The following is a 17,515-nucleotide window of genomic DNA, read 5'->3' on the forward strand; positions in this document are numbered from 1 at the left end:
TCACACGCTCTCATTCTATCATTTACTATTGCCTTAATCTCTCTCACGGTCGCTCTTTCTCTATATTTCATTTTCCGCTTCTTTCTCAAAATTTGTTATCCAATTTACAGTTTTATTTAGCTACTGTCAGTTTTTAATCGTCGCGTGAACTGCGTACTGCGTAAATACTTGATTTTTTATTTATTTATTTCCATACATATAAATATATACATATATATATACATATATATATAGTAAAAATAAACAAGTGCTAAGAAATGAAAAGATTTTTAATTTGAAAAGAAACAAAAGTTATATGTTTTAGAATTTTTAACGTGTTAATAAGCTGTACTGGCCGTAAAAAAAGTAATAAATACGTAAATGTAAGCAATTTTGTGTAAGAGTAAGTGCAAAATAGATAAAGAACAAAATAAGTACAGAAAAAAATAAAACGAAGCGTTATTTGTTTGCGCGTTCCTACGAAAGCTACTGGTACCTAAAAATTCCATTTGTTGCTTCTTCTTGATGTTTGTGTTGTTGCAGGCATTTTATATATGAAATATATGTGTAAGAAACTTGCTGAAAGCAGTTAATGCAACAATAAGAATAAGGAAAGAACTTTGCAGATGTGTGATATACTTCAAAAAAAAAAAAAAAAAAAAAAATGCCATAGCAACGTAATAGATTGCTTTGAAATTTAATTCATTTCAATTCAGTTTTGAAAAATTTGTCGTTTTTTTTTTATTCGTTCAAAATTGATTTGAATTTTTTTCTTTGTTGAAAATTTTTTTTTTGTTTATTTGTTTTTTAGTAATTCGTTTGTTCGTTTCTTTCGCGTATTTTGTGTAATTCGTTTTGTGTTACGTGTAATTATCTCCATTTTATTGTAATTTTACATGATTTTTGTGAGATTCTTACGTGAGCAAGAAATAGAAGAAAATCAACAAAAGGCAACACAAAACTTTAGAATTGTGAGTTTTTTTTTTATTATTTATTTATTACACGAGGTTTGCCGGTTTTTTCTTTTTGTTTTTGCATATATGCAACGAAAATGCGCAACAACAATAACAATAACGATAAAATTTAAAAACTCATATTCCCTCGTGCTTCATTTTATGGTTTCAGGTGTGTGTGTGTGCGTGCGTGCGTGCGTGCGTGCGAGCTTGATTTTATTTACGATCTCTGTTCGGGTTTTCTTCTTTCATGGTCCTCGCAAGTGTTAACGCTATTTTCATATAAAGAGTTCATAAATTTTCTTATAAACGTATTCGTTTTGGGCTTCTAAAAGATTTTTTTTTTTTGGTGTTTAAAAAACGACATGTATTTCAAAAAAAGAAAAGAACTATTGACAGTAATCAGAAGTAATAAGAACACAAGGAGCCTTACAGTTAACTAGAAGAAGATAGAACGCTTGCATGCATACACACTAATGAAAAGAAATGAATAGGAGAATCGAATGAGATGAAAGAACTTTTCAAGTTCGCCAGTCATTGTTAAATTAACCTTTTCGCGATTTAGTCCTTTCTTCTGTTCATATCTATCCATATTTCTTTTTTTTCTATTTCCTTCTATAGTTTTCTGGAATATCTAAAGCACAAACTTTTGAAATAATAGGAAAATTACAGTGTGTTTTGTTTCTTGCTCCTAACATATATATTTATAAAACGCGTGCTTCAATACACAGCGTCCCATGAACGCCGAGAGAAACAAATCTCCGCAAAATTTGAAGTGCCTTGAACCAAAAACAGTGAAGACTTGCAAATAATATATAAAAAAAATTAAACGTCGCGTTGCGCGTATCCTGTGTTATAAGGTTTTTTTTTTATATTTGCCTTGTGCTCTCAGCACTTGATCCTACTAGGAAGTTTGTGACAAGCAACTGAAGGAGCTATTGCCTTGTTAAAACTCTCGTGTATCTCGTATATTTTATTTTCAACATTTTTACTGGGAATACAAATATAAAACTGTAAGTAATAATAATCATATTTTTTTAAATCCAATTTTTAATTTTCTCCCTTTTCATTAAATACTTCCCATCTTTAACAATTATCAAATTTTATGTTCTCAGTTTTCAGCGGCATGTTCATATTTTTTAACTCTTGTGTTTTATTCTCCTTTTTCTTCTGTTTTTTTTTTTCTTTCATTTTGTTTTCTCCTTTAATTTGTTTGGCTCATTCTGCATTCTTACCTGTTTTCAAATTTCCTGCCATTCTCAGTAGGCCATAAGAATTTTCTCTCAATTTTTAGACCTGTTCATTCTATTGATTGTGAAGAGTCCTTCGCATTTGGTTTTCTCTTCCTCTTTTTTCCATTCTTGTGTTTCTTCTTTTTTTATTTCTCATCACTTTTTTATCTTACGCTTTGATTCCACTTAACTGGAATTATTCTAATAGTTGGAACATAAATGAAATCTCTTCCTATTTTTTCAATGAAGTTATAAAAAAGTTATAAAAAAGAAATATTGAAAGGTGATGAATATATTAAGAAGAAATTATTTCCTTTAGAATGTAGATGTTGTTGTTTCATATGTTAACTACTATAATATACAACCCTTCAGAACTCTTATCATAGTTATGTTTCAAGTGTGAAAGAGATGAATGTATAGTTACTTCTAAGTATTGCCAATGAAAATCTCCTCATTGATTTTTAGAAGATTCTTTAGATTTATAACATTAAAATTATTTTGTTTCTAATTAAAATTAATTTTTTTCTACGCTGTAATAAAATTCAATTGAAACATAATTTTCCCCGCTAGGATTTCGTAGAGGGTTATAAACTTCTAGTTGTCTAAAAAAGGAATTTGAGCCTTTGCGCTGGAAAAAAAAACAACAAATTGTTGTTGTGCATAATAAAACTACTCTCTACAAGATTTTTATTCAATTTTAATTATCTGGAAAGCTCAGTTGAGTTCCTTTAATGAACGAGGGTCTTATTAGTAGAAGTATAGCGAAAATATGAATTAAAATGCATTTTTACGTGTATTTTGAAAATTCTGGAGGATTATTTGGATATATACGGGGGGTACATGGCTATTATATATGAAAAAGAAAGCATTGTTGAAGAAAATAATTAATGGAAATATCTTTTTAAAATACTTTATAATAAAAGGTAAGCGCAATATACGTTTTCCTTGTAAAATCCGAATGAATTGTACTTGTACATCGGACAACAGAATAGGCATGTCTTTTCTAAGAAAAACAGCTAGTATTCGAAAAATTTGTTGAAATTAAGAAAAAAAGGCGACACTCAGTGAGAATTAGGTTCTTGACCGCCACACAGATTCAACTGCTTCTTCTTTCAATGACAGAAGAAGGTCACTGTATTATTTCTTTCTTACATAATTTATTTCTTCAAAACACCAATAGTAGAATTTTGATAAAGGGATTGCAAAATATTGATTATTATGGGCATTATGGCACGATAGTGTACTCGTGAGATGAGTGAATAGAAGTAATAAAGTTAGTTAATTGCGTTGTGTTTTGGTTGTGTTTTCTATTTTAAAATGCGAAAGGAATAACATCTGCGATTTGTCTTGTTTGTTGTATCCTTTAGGTTTATACGTGGATATGAATCTTCGGCTAAACCTGTTCTATATTTTAGAAATCATGCCAGCACCACACTCGTGATGTCCTCAAGTCATTGAACTCACTTCAACTTTCGTATAAGTAATTAAAACAATTAATTTAGGTATTGATAGAAATTAATCTGAAACGAGTTTTATTTGTGCATTTTAACAAAAAAGCATTTATTTTAATACTTCAGTTAAATTGGAATTAATACGCAATTTATTTTCATTAAATTTAAACTTGATTTCGCGCCATAAAAATGTTCAGGAATTTTTATCATATTTTTTTTTTAAACATTTTTAATAAATTACGATTGAACTCATTATTCATGGTTGAATGCATTGTTCTTGTGTTTGTTGCTGTTGTCTCTGCTGGCACTTAAGCCTTTAAATCTCTTGTCTCGTCTTTGTTTCGTTTTAAATTTCCAAAAATGGTTGGAGTGAGAACTCGGCTTTGAAAAATGAGACAACAACAGCAACATCAATAAATATAAAACGTAATGACTACAGCAATCCAAGAACGATGATATAGAAACAAGACAAAATTGTTTTTTTTTTCAATTTTTATTTTGTTTTTTTTTTTTTAAAGCAAAAAAATTATGTGTACTTTTTGCCTTGCATATCCAAAAGCCGGTCTTGGTTGAGTTACATTTTATAGTTGACAGTGATGGGGACTGAACTTGAAGTAAACAATTCAACTACAGCAGAAGCAAATTGCGTTTACTTGGCTTGGTTTTTAACTTATACACACATGCGGTGTTAAAGCAATATTGTCTAAAAAACATTTGTCAGCCATCCTTCAATCGGTATTAAGTCAGCAAATAATGAAACTTCGAAGAAATGAAAGAAGCTCCTCTTGACAGTGACAACATAAGCAAAAAACAATCTGCGGTTTGTTTACTTTCGGCCTCCAATAGAGTTGCCAACGCAGCGAATATCTGAAAAGAGATATATCAAAGAAATAAGGAAAGACAAGCTCTCGGATAAGAAAAACGGACTACGAGGAATATTTTTAGAAGAATAATTCAAAAAAGAAAGTTTTTCGATTAAAAGCGATTGATTTTTGAATAATTTTGATGAAAAAAAAAAAAAGTTGCATGTGTTCCCCAACATATACGAAAGATAACAAACATGATACATGTATGTATGAGGCGTAATAAAAACAAATACAGAACTCTAAACCTGAAAGAAATTCTTTACGATACCCGTATATATTTGCGCAAACTTTATTTTGATTTTAAGGAAAAAATTTCTTCTCCCTTAATATTATTGATCTGCGCATAAGCAGCGGCTTATTAATGCCAAGTTTTAGCGACCTAAGTAAAATTTGTGCAGCTAAAGCACAAAACCGAACTTTATCGGTTACGATCATCCCTTGTTATTATCCTAAATCTTGATCTTTTATATACTCGTTTATTTTTTTTTTTCAAAATTGAACCCATCTGGCAACTCTTATTATCTTCTGTACTTATACGTTTGATTATTATATCTTTCTATTGTAAGTTTACTCGTTTTGCTATCGTTTTTTGATACCACACTTGGTTGATTTACTTTTTTTGTTGTTGCTGTTGTATGCAATTCTTTATCTATTCATTTATATGCAGGGAGAGATCCTTCAGTTAAAAGGCGAAGACTTGAAAAAAAAAAAAAGAAAAAAAAAAAAAAAAAAAAACGTACAAAAACAAAAACTCGAAATATAAAGAATTGACAAAATATACCATAACATCGCATTTATATATTCAGTTGAATGGCCGGTTTGAAAATTTTAACACGTTTGACCTTGAAATTGAATTGAAGTAGTTTCGTCGGTGTGTGTTTTGTATTTCTGTTGAGAGTTGATGATCATGATGTGCCTTAACTCTTTTTTGTTATTATGAATGTGTAGGTAATTTTGTATTATTTGCTTTTGTTTTCTTTGGCTTTTTTTTCCGCCTTGTTGCCTGCCTGCCTGCCTGCCTGCTTGCTGCCTGTTTTACAATCTGTTGCTGCTTTTGTGCTATGATGTTCAAAATTTTTTTTAGGGGAAGAGTACAACAGCACGTAAAGTAATCGAAGGTTTTTGTTATTTTCCATTAAGAAAGCGCAAATTTAAATAAAAAACTCGTGACTTTAACATGAACTTATTTTTATTTATATAAATTAATAGTAAAAAGAGACGAAATTTTTTAAAAAATACGATCTTACGAGTCTGCTATTTCATATTCCATATTTTCTAATACCTACTACTACACCTACGTGTCCTATTTCTTTTTTATTTAATAAATGCGTCCTTTGACGATAGTTTTACGCGGATGCACTGCGATCAGCTATAGACATTCTTCATCAATCAAGATTTACTATAGCCAAAATAAAAGAAATGCTGTCAGAAGATCCACATTTGACAAATAAAAATTTTTAAAAGTATAGACAATGTGTACAGCAGATGCCATACGCACAGATGGGCAGGCAAGTAGACGGGCGCGCTTAGTAGAATTCCAAATTTGAAGCTGGCCAAGAATTTATATATGCTTCATGAGGTTTTTAAAGCTTGTTTCTGCGTGCTAGAAATGTATTGAAAAAAATGCAATTCTAATACAATACAATATTAAGTAGGCGTGGTCAATTTGTTTCATTTTTTCTGCAAATACTACATCGCTCACAGAATAGAAGTATTTCTAATATTTCTGCCAAATTTTAAGTCGATAGCTTCAGCGACATGCTTAAATCGATTCAGAATATGATGCGGATCAAGAATGCATATATATTATAAGATCTCCGCAACTTTTTTCTGGGTATTGCAAATGCTTTGACAAAATGCATATACTCCTCTTCAATCCTTATAATTAAAGCATGAAATATTCGACTTGAGTTGACCGCAACGTTCGTACTTCTATCGTTAGCGCTTGGTTCGAAGATATTTAAAATTTATATAGGGGGAAAAAAATTGCCAAGAAGATTGTAAGGGAAACAGGAAAACTTCCACAAACTTAACACAGTTAGTCAGTTATCGATATAAAATTCGTATAACATGTATTTAATCGCATAAATAAATCGGCATTAATCGGTTGTTTATTATTGTTGCGTCAAGTATTATTAAAAAAAAAAGAAAAAAAAACTCTTGAAGGTGTACTTCTCGAGTATATATAAAGATTAAACATAAAGTAGAGATAACTTACTTTTTATTTAATCGCTTTTTCATTCATTCATTCATTCATTCATTCATGCCAACAAATTTAGGATTAATTTTTAGCACTTGAACACACATTCGTAACCATAAAAATAAATGTGCATTTGTGTGAGAATAAGTTATCCATATTAATCGCGGGATCGATGCATGTGTGTATGTGTGTGTGTATGTGTATGTGTGTGAATGTAAAGATTGAGAAAAGAAGAAAAAAAATAAAAAGAAACGTCATAAAAAATTACCATTAACTACTACTATCAATCACACAGAGGGCTCCCCGTTTGAAATACAACGGAAATGAGTTTTTATGCTTGTCTGCAAAACTGTACACAAAATATTGCCAGCGATTCATACGAACGATACATACATACGTGTGTAAACATTTATGTAGTGGAATGTGTGTTTGTCAAGTTCAGTTGACGATAAAATCTTTCATTGCTTACCGTGTGCTGCTCTCGTTGTTTTTCCTCTCACTCATTATCGGGCTTTTTTTCTTTTTCCTTTTTTTTTTGTTTTTTTTTTCTTTTTTCTGTTACAATGTTGATCGGTCATCCAAGTCTGGCTCATCACTTTTTTTTTTTTTTTAAATCTGCTTTTAACGCTATTGCCTTTTCTTTTTTGCTTATTGCGCGCAGATGCAAACGCCTTGACGTAGTAGTACATACGCACGTACGTACGTATGTATTGTGTATGTGAGAAGAATTATATTTACTTTTTATAAAAAGTTTCATTTTAATAATTGCTATTATATATTCATTGAAAGAAATGAAAGAAAGAACTAAAGATGGTCGGACGGGGACTATACCATCGGACACTAATTATCACTTTTCTTGACTTAACCTTAGACCGATCTTTTTCTACGCTTTAAGAATAATGTTGTAAAATAAAGCAAATGAACGGAATGATAAATAGCATAAATGTGCGTATAAAGGCCTTGAAATACGCACATACTTGTATGTATACGGGCGTTTTGTGCGATTTACATAGAGACTAATAAAGTGTTTTTAATTTTTTTTTTTTTTTTTTTATTATTATTTTTCGTTTGAATGGTTTGAAAAGTACAGTTCTCAACATCAAGTTTCTCTTCTTTCATGGGCATGTAAGCACCAAACGCTTGTTGCGTTTGTTGTATTTCGCTTATGTGGAAGCTTGTTTTAAGCATAAAATGTCGAATCTCAATCGAGAGCTCTTCACTCGTCTTCTTCAAGGTTTCGACAAAATTTATATATAGGAAAATTTTTATTTATTGGAAAGAAAATTTTAAAAAATGTCGACGCCCGTGATGATCCCAATTGTTTTACGGGAATCGTTGGCCGCAGAAATATTGTTCAATATTTACGTTTTCCCTCCCTAATCGAATCGACAGAGATAGGTCTTTGGCGTCAGCACTTTAATCTGATCTCTCTGAGTCCAATGTCAGAGCTTAACCAGATACGATTAATTTACTTTCATCAAAAAGGAATACGCTTTGAACAGGCTTCTATGCAAAGAAAAAATTCCCAACGAATCAATGCAGTTTTTTCAAAACTTTGGTAGTGAAAATAGTCTTGCGCCTTACATCTTGTCATCCTTGTATAGTCAAATTTTCTTGAAGATTTCAAACGTCAGCAAAAGTTATAAACAGTTCAGACAGACGGTATTAAAAAGCTTAATAAAAAAAAAAAGTCGTTTAGTTTAGAATGCGATACCTCGGCGATGGAGCGTTGGTGAGCGAGCCTCAATTTCTTCTTGACGTTACGTTATTAAAATTTCGAGAATACATAGTAATAACTGCAAACTAAAATTGCCGGTGTTCTACTTGACCTTGACCAGTTCGACAAAACTTTGCTTGCAATTTTTCTTTGCGATCAACTAGTTGCGTAACCAGTCTCGAACCAGTCACTTGTCATATGGCAAGGATAATAAAGGAATGGATGCTTTTTCAACGTTTCGTCGACTATTGAGCTCTGCCTGCCTGTGAGGGATCGTTAAGATTTTATTTGCAGAAACAGGCAAACGAATGTGCGGCGGATAGGAAAGAATTGTATCCTTTTTTTTTTTTCGTTAAAATAATTTATAGTTCTTTACATTGCTGGCATGTTTTGTTGACATCTCAAAAATCTTCTATTGAAATTGCTGCTGGCCTTTTTCTACCTTCGAGACAAAAGGAAACGAGACATTTTCTTTCATAAATGATTTCCGTTCTTTTTATATGTTCGTAGCATGTATTTCTAGTATACTTAGGTCGATTAGCTTGTTTTTGGCCGACTCTTCACATGATTATCGAATAGGCATATAGTGTGAAGATATGAGATATGGATAGAAGACGAACAACTTGCTTAGCTTACGTCGAAGATGAACTCTTGTTGTTACTTGCTTTGGAATTTTGGCATAAATTTCGGGAATCGAGAAATCTTTAATCAGTAGGACAACCGGAACTACCAAGTAGTTACATATAGTTTTCTGTTATTATATTATAATACTAAAATTCTCAGGTGTCGGTTTCGTGTGTGCAGTCAATTGCGCTTACATATAAAATTTTTTGCTGTTTATTATTTCTTAGAAGTTTTTATAGATGCGCGCGCTATACGAAGAAGATCGTTATAATTGAAAATATCATTAAATTAAATTAAGGGGAGGCAAAAAAAAAAAAAAAGAAAAGAAAATCATAAAATCATCAATCTGAAAATTCTCTATTTATTTATTTATTTATTTATTTATAGAGTAGAACGACAAGAAAGCATTTTTCACTTTTAATTATTATTTGTATCGCGTTTATGTGTGTGTACTAGAGCGATTTTTGTTTATTATTTATTTATTCTTTCTTTTTTTTTGTTTTCAAATTAAAAACAAAACTTTTGTGTAATATATTTTAACACAATTTTTCGGATTTCGTCGGGCATAGGAAAACTTTTAGAAAATTTTTCTTGCTATAATTTGCATGTTTTATTATCGCTGGCAATTCTTAGTTTTTATTTTATTTGATATTCGGTTGTTCTGCTTTTCCAACTATGTGTGTGTGTGTGTATGTGTGTGCGTGTGCGCGCGCAAATCGCAATGATATCGGTGAGGACGACGTGTTCCAAATACTAATTTCAGAAATCATTTTACGCACGATTTGTATATAATTTCGAATTCACATGCTATGTGCAAAAGGAAGTTGAACGCGATTTTATTTCTATTACAAGAAATAGATGGTTATACCGTATCTACTATATTTCGGCTATACAAAGTAAATTTTATTACATTTTCACTAATAAAATGACTTTAATTATATTCAAAAACTTTTAATTTCTATCTGATGCTTACTCGTCGTCGGGACAGATGATTTGAGCTTTTTTTTGATGGCGCAGTTTAGAATGAATCTCTTTTTCGCCTTTCATTTCATCATTTGGATTAAATAGATTCTGCAATTACTGGCTTTTGATTTAATTAGATTACACTTGTGATTAAGATAACACTCCTCAGAACAACTCTCAGTCCCTACCGGCAAAGCCATTATATTGTGTTACCATAGAACTCTTGAAACTAGTCGACGAGAGAAGCTGAAGCATATGATTTTCTCAGGACTCTTTGAAAGTTAGAAATGTTGCACAATGAACAGCAGCCTTCAGCGGAAAGAAAAGGTTTTCGGATGCATTAAAACTTGCCAATAAAGCATTTGTGCAATGATTAAGAACACATCTGGTCTCGTGGAAGGCAATGTGTCTTTTCCGTTGCTTAATAGCGAACGGTCTTTTCTATAATTGAGTGTATCGCGTATTAGTGTCAAATATGAAACACTTTTCAACATTCGGATGTCAATCTATTTAAAAACGGACTGCGTATGGGTAACAACGATTTTTAGAATTATCGCAAAGTCTAGAGGGACGAGCTGATATAGATTGCATCTCCTCTCATTACTTGGACAATTACGGGGTCCCACCTACTCGTTTTTTAAGTCGGTCAAAAGGCGATTGCACTTATTTCCGCAAACGTCTTCAAGTATATTATTTATTAAGATTGCCTCGTGTGTGCTTACTTTGAGATATGTGTTGTGATGTATGTAAATTTTCTTTGAGTGAAGTTAAAGACTACTATTACTTGTTGCAAATGCTTCATCTTAGATTGTTGTAGCTTTTAATATTCTTTTATACAAGTTGTAACTTGATCGTCTGTTAAAATTTGTAAGAATTCTACCGTACTCTTTATGAATTATTGGTTTTTGTATATTATATTTGTTGTCACGTTAATCTAAACATATATACCTGAACAAAATTCTGAAAAGCTTAATATAGAACACTTGACGGTTTGTACAGATAAGACATGAGACTTACCGCCGATGCAGACAATCAATTTATTATAACAGACGACGAGAGCAGTGTACTATTAGTATAGGTAAAGCAGTAGTGCAGGTATTAGTAAGAAGAAAAAGTCCGTAGCGCATTTATTTATTCTGATTAATTTTGTCAATTAAAATAAAAAGCTTGTGTATATGTTTCGTAATTAATTATCAATGAAAATTTTAAGATGTGAGTACAACATTCCCACTAAAACAAAGGGGATACGTGTTGATCGTGATGCACCCAGTAGTGGTTTGGCTATCAATTTTTTTAGATATAGAAATATATTTTAATTTTTTATTCTCTCTCGCATATAATATTCTCATTCATTCCTCTTACTTCTTCCAGTTATCAATAAAAAAAAAAGTATTTCTGTATGAAGAATTTTATATATAAAAAAAAAAAAAAACAAAACAAAACTTTATCCCATTCTGTCAAATTAACAGTAACAAAAAAATGTAAAAAGATCAAAAAAAAAAAAAAAAAAAACAATTATTCTCTACTTTTTATGTTTTAATATTTATTTTTCCTATACACACCTCTTTTTATGCGCTTGTTGTTTTGTGATTATTTTTGTTAATTCTGTAAACACATGCTGTTCCTTCTCTTTCTCTCTCTCTCTCTCTCTCACTATCTTCTTCTTCTTTTTCTGTCTCTCTTTTTTTTTTCTCTCTGAACTATATGTCGCACACATTATATATATATTTAATTAGTGACTTAAATAGACCATTATGTTGAAAAAGAAGAAGAAAAAAGAAATAAAAAATAAATGAAAATTCTTATAAATTGTTTGCAATATTTTCGAAATGTTCTTAAAATCAAACGAAAACAACTAAATTTTGTAGACTATATGGTCTCTACATGTGTGCATTCGTATAAATAAACACCTACATAATAAGTACTCGGCGGTTTCTGTTTCCTTGATTACTTTACTCTCTACTATTTACTCTCTCGCTATTTCTGTCTTTCTCTCTCTCTCTCTCTGTATCTATTTCTATGTGAAACTTTCACTCTGAGATCTTATGTTTGTTTCATTTCCATACGTTGCGTGCAAGCAATTTTCTTATTAATTAATGTAAAATGTGCAATTTATTTATACGCTGGATGAAATCACTCACAAATAAACACAAACACACAAATGTACACATTTTGACATCCTTACGTTATTTGATATTACGGATGAATTGCGTTTATCTAATTATCGATAATCAATCATCATTTTTAACAATTTTCATAATTAATCTTTCCTCTCTTCAAAATTTTCTGGCTTTTCATAGCCGTCTGCTTACTATGAGATTATTTCCACGCTATTAAATCTATTTCCTTTTAATATTTGCTCTACGTTAGAGCGTTTTCATTTCTGTACAGCCTCTCTTTCCATTTCTATCTCTCTCTCTCTCTCTCTCTCTGTCTCTCTCTCTCTATTGCTCTATTATTCTATTACTCTCTCTCTCTCTCTCTCTCTCTCTCTCTGTCTCTCTCTGTTCTCTTGGTCATGATAATAATTATCTCTACCCCCTCTCTCTCACTCTCTCTCTCTTTCTGTCTGTCTCTTTTTGAATTTTCATTTCAATTCCAAAACCAATGCTAAAAATTATTTATTACATGGAAAATGTGTTTTTCTCTTTTTTTTGGAATTTTTCCAGGCCAGAGGTTCGCAAACAACAGCGCATAAAAATGTGTTCTTAAGTAAAGACCCCCAAACTAGACCAAACTAGAAAAAAGAAAAACTTTAATTGAGAATATTTTTTAAAAAAAAAAAAAACAAAAAAACAAAACAAAACAAAACAAAAAACAAAACAAAAAACAAAAAAATGTAATAAAACAAAAAAGGCAAAACTTTATTGCAAGCAAAATTCCCAATAAGAAAAACAATCTTTTTCTCTAAACTACTTCTGCTTGGCAGCGAGATTCTATTTCTTATAAGTTCTAACTAATCGGTTATAATATGGTGTTGTTATTGCCTTTAAATACACACAATTTGTGTCACGTTTCACGTGTTACCGATATTCATTCTTTCATACCGTCTGCCATCGTCGTCGGCAAGGCATTCGTTTATTATTTTTTTTATGTTTCTCGTTCGTTTTGTTGTTATCGGTAAAATAAGAAACAATTGTTGAACTCATTTATACATAAGTGTGTAAATGCATTTCAATATTGTAATGAAAACACTTGAATACGATATCAGCAAAGTAACGACGTGAAAATTCTAGTCTCATCAAAAAGCAAAAAGAAAAAAAAAAAAAAAAAAGAAAAAAAAACACTCGACAATCTATTTTTTTTTTTCAACGTTTGAGCTGTGATTGTGGAGCCATAACAAATGTGCTGTTCTATTAATTAGTCGGGTGAGTAATGTTCAAATTATTAAAATATTAATAATAATAATAGTAATGTAGAGTTCAATAAAAACTTTTTAACAAATATTTTATTTAGATCTCTTAAAAAAGATTATTAGAAAATTAACTAAACGTGTTGATGAAACAGTATTAAGAATATTAAGAAAAGATATTAGTGTAATCGAACCCAATCCCATTTCCTCCCTACTCCTCCTTTCTCACACAGTATTAGGTTCGTATGGCGTGGCTGAAAAAAACTGCAGATCGTTTTATTGATATCGATGTTTTCAGTAATGTGTACTGGGCACACATTTCCAGAATGTGATCAAAAACTTCTCATTGTCTATTGCGAAATTGTTGTCGGCGTAGCTACACTGCAACCGCTTCATTTACTTCTCCGAATTCAAGGATTGCTAAGGAGCGCACCTGCAGCTTAAAAACGCAGAACATTTTGCTAACTAAGAAGCTAACCGATAATTTATGAAAGATGATGGGGTCCACTTGTTTATAGCAAATTTTGTATTCGGTCTTGAAAGTTCCATATACACACATCGTTTTCCTTACCATGTATCCTGTTCAGTTGCTTCATCTATTTCTCTCCACGTTTCATATTCATATGCGAAGAACATATGTCTGCAAAAAGTTTGTCAAAAGTGTCAGTAGTAGGCGGGCATCAGAATAAAAATCACTTGAGCATCGAATCATTCTTCTTCTTCCTTTGGTCATCATCTTTCACGATAAGTGTGTTAGCGAAAAAATTTGTTTTCTACTCTTTCAACATTTGATCGAAAGTTGCCCAGGAAAAGTTCACAAAAACTGAAGGTGTTTCATATTAAGCATCGATAAGCAACAACTGATTAATGAAATCTTTTATGATAATTTCTCATTGTATCTCGCTGCAATTGAACATGCAATTGATTAGTTCCACATCTTATGTATAAACAAGTTCTTGTAGATGAAATTCTTACTTTCGGTCGATCATTGCGGTATGTTTTTTAAAAGCTTAAAGATCGAGACATTCTTGCTAACTTCTTTTTAATATTTGTAACGCCTCTGGTAGTTTTGGTATGTTTTGCTTATCTGGACCTTTTACCAGCCATTGAACTAAGTGTCGAAATCGCTACTTTTTAGTTTCTGAGTCCCTGGCATAATGTCGATGAAAAACTAATAATCGAGACATTTTCGTTAGTTATTTAACATAACAAGATTGCATTTAGTAGACAATTTGCTCAATGCTATCATAAAATTTTCTACAAAATCTGTTTTCTTCTGTTTTCTCAAATAGAATTTGTTGTTCTCCGCTATTTGTAATTGTTCCGGCTCGTTTCAGAACGAATTAGTTTCCAACAGCAGCATTAATGTAAGCACCGTTTATGAGATGCTGCCGTTCGTGAGTAATATTCATAGCGAATAAATGCTTCATTGTTTGGAATTTTCTAACTTTTTGGCATTTTTTCAAATATTGGCTTTGGAATGTTTGACATAAAATATTAGCTAAATATAAATGAAATAGAAAAAATTCACCTTCCATGTTATAATAAAGAAAATAATGAGTATCGTGTGAAAATTCGTGTGAATTCCGGTCTACACGTGCAGGTAGTATAATATTTGCATAGTTATATAAATGAAAAAAAAAAAATAAAAAAATAATAATACACTATATCGAGTTGACCAAGTCGACCTTATTGCACTCTTTACATATATATATATATATATATATATATATTTAATACACAAGTTATACGTAGTAGTATGCGATTAAAAAATTGAAAGTTATTCGAAATGGATTACACTAAAGTGTTTCATGGCGGTGTACGAAATATTTGCTATAGTAGAATAGAGCGTAGATTAAGTTATTTCTTAGCTGCGTTTTACTTCATTTTCTAGTGGACTAAACCAATACAGTCTGCCGAATATCCATGTAAAAGAGATGGCTTAGGGCGATAACAAGAAGTTACCAAAAATACAAAAACAAAATCGCGGGAAAATTATTCAAATTTTCTAGAATTGAAAAAAGTATATGCGAGTACACCTGCCTGCAGGCAAGCAAGCCTATTTGACTACAAGGTCTAAAATAGAAGAAGAATAAATTGTACGCAAGGATGCTGCCGAGTTGATGGCCGATGAGCAGATAACAAACATCTTGGGGGTATAATTTTATTTTAGAAGATATATACATTTACAGTTCATGGAAAAGTTGTAAGAAAAGGTGCGTAGTGATGGATAGGTGAGGAGCATTGAAGCATTTGAAAGTATTTTCAATAGGTGTTTTGCGGACTGGGAAACAATTGCCGCAAAAAAGGAAAGAGGAAAGTTATTTATCAAGAAATACACAAATCATAAGCAAACTGTAAGCAGAAATGCTGCTGAGTGGAAGCTAATTGGAGACCTATTTTTAAAATAATATATAATTGTATGCGAGCTTGAAATATGGAACGGTTAACACTGCTCTTATTATAGCTTGGAATATATTCATTGCCATGTTTATGATTTGCAAGAAAGAAATCTGGGGGAGGAGAAGAAGAAAGAAAAAGAATCTAATGCAGGATTAATAATTCATTTTAAATCATCTTTTTAACAGATATTCGAGCTGAATATTGTGCGCAGAATATTTGCCTTAGCAAATGGACTACCAACTTCTTCTGTGCTGCCATCAAATGTATATACAATCGATAAACTGTAGGCAATAACGCTGCTGGTTTAAAAGTAGTTGAAGAATGATGTCTACTAGCACTTATTATTCGCAGCAGTGTAAATTGTATCTGACAAACTCTCTGTCGAACTAAACATAACTCGTTTACGGTTCATCTGGTTGTATGAAGTTTAAAAACTAGAAAAAGGCAAATAGCTGATGTTTCAAGAACGACGTCTCCCGACTGAATTATAATACTTGAGCATGTGTGTACCATTCAATCATAGTTAATATGAAAGCAAAATGCAGAATCGTGAAAAAATCATAACTGAAAACTCCCCCTCCCTGTCCACCTCCCCCTCGGTCCCTCACGCAACGAAAAATTGTTTAGCGAGCGCGGCGTTAAGTTAAACTTTTAAGAACTTTTTGTTTTTCACAGCAGCAGCAGCAGCAGTTGTACAAATGTATAAACCCCAACAATTATACAATTGCTTTCGGTTTCCGTAAATTGTGGCATAATATGATGGATCAGCCGGCTTTTTATTTTCATTTTCATTTTCATTTTATATTCTACGATTGAAACGTTAGTTATTTATGTTTTGTGTCTCTTTATTTATGTATGTGTTTTAATTTAAAGTAGAAAAGTGGCGTTATATTTATGTTGATGGGTATGTGTGTGTGTATGTGTGTGCATGCGTGCGTGCGTGTATGTGCTTTAATTCTTGCGAATATTTGCATACTTATGTATATTGATATCCCACGCGATTTTAAATATACAAGCGCACGAACATCACGTACTCACATAAACATATGAATACATATGAATACATTCAAAGTTTATGGAAAACTTTGTCTTGCTGCTGCTGCTACTCTCCACGACGATAGTTGTGTTGATAGTCAGGAACTGAGTTGAGCGCTCATATAGCCTTAAAGTTGATATCGAAACGATTGCAATTTTTATGATGCAAAAGAGAAACTGTTTCGTTGGTAAAAATCTTATGGCATTTTAAGTCCAGTGTTCCTGGCAAAAGTTAGCTTTGTACCGGCCAGGCTACAGATTTACTCTGATTAATATTTATTAACAATCTGACCACGCTGAGAAAAAAAACATCGGCGTTAAGATCGACAAATAGTGAGTTGCAATGCTTGAGAGATATTATCATATCTTAAAGCTGCACAAAAGTTCAGTATAAGAAAAGTTCGGATTGGGACTGGACTTTTAATTAAGAAAATCTTTATATATTTTTCTCGAATGCAGTTTTTGTGGTAAACATGTGTACATATTCTATAATAATCACCTTCTCGCTGTGAACATCTCAATGAGCAGTATGGATCAGTTTTATTATTCTGATACAATCAGTATTTGACTGAGATACATTTTGAATTCCTTTCGATTGTAGTGATGCAGCCATCTCTAACATATTTCCTTTTTTTTTGGTCTTTTGATGAATACTTTTTACAGAGGTCCTTGAAATGGAATCTAATCAGAACTCCGAATTTTCGAAAGCTGAGCTGAGGTTTTGTCGAATAATATCTTTC

General features: G+C 31.6%; 1 protein-coding gene across 6 annotated transcripts in view; it reads left to right on the forward strand.

Annotated features, from left to right (window-relative positions):
- Nucleotides 1-245: 245 nt before the first annotated feature.
- LOC119635153 (polypyrimidine tract-binding protein 2) overlaps nucleotides 246-17,515 on the forward strand; it is a 246,453-nt gene continuing 229,183 nt past the window's right edge. For 3 of the 6 annotated variants that reach the window (XM_038029765.1, XM_038029761.1, XM_038029766.1), the window contains exon 1: nucleotides 12,817-13,353. The gene's annotated coding sequence lies outside the window, so the exon portion shown is untranslated. Of the gene's footprint in view, nucleotides 383-1,553; nucleotides 1,946-12,816; nucleotides 13,354-17,515 lie in introns of those variants that run through there. The other 3 variants (XM_038029762.1, XM_038029763.1, XM_038029764.1) reach the window with 3 other exon arrangements.

This window comes from Glossina fuscipes, unplaced genomic scaffold, assembly GCF_014805625.2.
Source record: "Glossina fuscipes isolate IAEA_lab_2018 unplaced genomic scaffold, Yale_Gfus_2 3, whole genome shotgun sequence".
Taxonomy (NCBI): domain Eukaryota; kingdom Metazoa; phylum Arthropoda; class Insecta; order Diptera; family Glossinidae; genus Glossina; species Glossina fuscipes.